The sequence below is a fragment of the Sorex fumeus genome, unplaced genomic scaffold, assembly GCF_029834395.1.
Source record: "Sorex fumeus unplaced genomic scaffold, SorFum_2.1 ptg000146l, whole genome shotgun sequence".
NCBI lineage: Eukaryota > Metazoa > Chordata > Mammalia > Eulipotyphla > Soricidae > Sorex > Sorex fumeus.
The window spans coordinates 1,287,237-1,290,191 of record NW_026606203.1 but is presented as its reverse complement, the minus strand read 5'-3'; the positions used below and the strand labels follow the sequence as shown (position 1 = coordinate 1,290,191).

General features: G+C 39.3%; 1 pseudogene; it reads left to right on the top strand.

Annotated features, from left to right (window-relative positions):
- The first annotated feature begins 2,642 nt into the window (after positions 1-2,642).
- LOC130016117 (uncharacterized) lies at positions 2,643-2,739 on the top strand (annotated as a pseudogene).
- The last annotated feature ends 216 nt before the right edge of the window (positions 2,740-2,955 follow it).

The window sequence follows — 2,955 nt, the reverse complement described above, 5'->3', positions numbered from 1 at the left end:
TGTGTATGTGTGTTTGTGTATTTGAGCTCCTAAGTATGTCTAAAATAGAATGTAATCAATGAGGAAAAACACTTTGTATGTGAGAGAAAGTAAGCCAGTGTCTAAAATCACACAGCAAATGTCAAAGTCAAGCTAAAATGAGGCTTATCAAATTCGACTTGAATACTTTCTTTCATTACTACGTGCTGTTTTTCCTTGACTGCTAAGTTTAGGGATGATAAATCTAATGAAAAGCTTTGAAAAGTATTATTCCTTACCTGACATGGTCAGAGAAGAGGAAATAACGATGAAAGGTAGACGAGAAGAGGAGACGGTACGAGAGTACGTCTGAACACTGAAGCGGCTTAAGACCGCAAGTCTTCAGTAGAGACGACTGCTCACTGGTGATTGGTCATTGATCACTCGTCACTTGCCATGATGATTCAAATTTATTTACAAGCAACTACATGGGACCCCCAAGATTCTACCAGTTGGTGGTTGGTTTGTGGGAGAATGATGTCATAAAGTAGGCAGGTGAAAGGTAGAGGCTAGCCAATCAGGAGGTCAGAATCCCAAGAAGAAGACCGGATTGGATAGAGAGCGGGGTAGAATGAAGCAGGCTAGGGAGATGGAATCCTACAAGACGGTTATAACAGTTTCACCTTCGTCAGACTCTTGTGTTAGAAAAATACTCCCATTATACTCAAGAGTTTAGCTATTTCATTAACAAATCATGAAAATTACCTAATAATTGTTTATATTGCACTGTTAAAGAAACAACATTTGTTATTAATAGTATATTTTAGATAACGTTTACAGCACAGCAGGTTGGGCATTTGCCTTGCAGGAGGCCAATCCTGATTCCGATTCCTCTGCCCGGCAAGCTACCCAGAATATCTCGTCCAAATAGCAAGAGCCTGGCAAGCTACCCATGACCTATTCGATAGGCTAAAGCCAGTGACAACAAGTGTCACAATTTGCTGTAAGATGTTACTGGTTCCCGCTCGAGCAAATGGATGAACCGCGGGAGGACAGTGCTACAGTGCTATGATTGAAAAAATTGGTGGTTTCTTTCAATATGAGAACACTTACTAGGATAATTTGTAGATGAATCGAGATGTGTTAAAATGTAAATAAAATGAGAAGAAATAGTAAATGCACAGGTATCTTATTTGTACAAAACAAACAGTTGTTCTCAGTTTAAAACTGTAGAAGATAAAGAAAAACATATACTCATTTGTGTCAAAATTTTTCAACCTGAAAGAAAAGGATCAAAACCAATTTAAGTAATCAAAAAACAAGCAAAACCAACAAATACTGGCAATTAATATGATAGGCCAAGGATGAATGTTTTTAATAAATTAGTGCTGTTAAAAAATCAGTATTTAGCTATTAAACTTCAATAGTAAAAATAAGCATAAACCATGATCATATAATCTGTATTGAAAGAAGTGTAAATGACTGGTAAACGCAAGGGCAAGATACTCGCAGATGCCTACCAGGTTCTCTCAGAGTGAGAACTGGACAATAATTGTTGTTGTCTTATCAACAAAATCCAGTCTCTGTATCTTGGCCATTGATGGGATTACATGTCTCCAGGGGCAGTTCGTGGTTGTAACACTTAGCTACTAGGAGATGGGGGATCTGGTTGGAGGGGGCCCAGTCTTGATCTGAGCAGCCTTGGAGATCTCATCCCCAGGTTGCGCACACCTGGGTTCCTCTGTCAGATTCGTTCATGCATGAGGCTCCTTCAAGCTTGGGGAGAGTGGTCTAAAGCGTACCTATGGCTGGTTGCAGAGGTCTTCAGGTGCCAGGGCTCTGCTCGGCGTGGTGAGGGAAACTCAACACACCCCCTCCAAGGGACCCCGGTGAAGAAAGCCAGGTGCGGGGTCAGGAGACTGTCATTTTAGACATATTTGGAATTAAGTTTAGATCAAAAAGTACACATCATTCAAACTACGTATGTGCTTAGTAATAAATTACTGCACACTTGTTCAATCACCTAAGAAACCCCACTCTGCTCAGAGAACTAGATTTTTAATTATAGGTCTGTTTTGCCCGTGTGTCATGGCTAAGAATCACTATCATTAGGTATGAAACTCACTATACACAAAGAAGAACACAGGCTGCTTTGAGTCATCTGTGATGTTAATTTGTGTTGGCCATTAAACTTCACTGAGACCCTTTTTTCTGTCCTTTACAGGAGCCTCATGAGTCTCAACTTCCGTTCAAGTTGAACTTATAATAATGTGGAATGAAATCATCAATATGCTCCTCACCTCTTCCTTCAGGAGAAAAATCCTACTTACATTCAAGGTGGTCAAAGTGCAGACAACACCATCCACCTTTTCCTGGAGATGTATGCGGGACTGCGGTGAGAACAGCAAAAGGCTCTAGTTTAATGGTATTAATGAAGGTTTCAGGGAAGTGCATTAAACAGGACTCATATAACATCGTCTAAAAGAATTATTTTGTAAAACTGATGCCTTGATTATGGTAAAAGATAATATGGTAAAAACCATATTTTTCTTTCTGGGACATTAAAGATCTAAATCTATCAAGCTGCTTTGAAATACTTTCCTTGATTAGGTACCACTCTCTGCCATAGGGTAAGTAAGGACAACACTCAAAGTAATCAGAAGAGAAAAATTAACTCCTACTAGGTTTGGTTACACATATACTAAAATTGAAATGATACAGAGATTATCATGGTCCTTGCACAGAGACGACATGCAAACTTGTAAAGAGCTCCATATTTTTGTTGCAAGAAGAACTAACGCGGCTAGTTTAAGCTAAGGCAATCCCCACAAGTACAAAAATTCTACATAAAGATAGCACAAATCCCCATAACAACAATCTCTCTCAATGTCTATGGACTAAATGTGCCAATTCAGAGGCACAGAATAGGAAGATGAATTAGAAAACTGAACCCAACATTCTGATGCCTGCAAGAAACACATCTGAGCAATCAAAGCA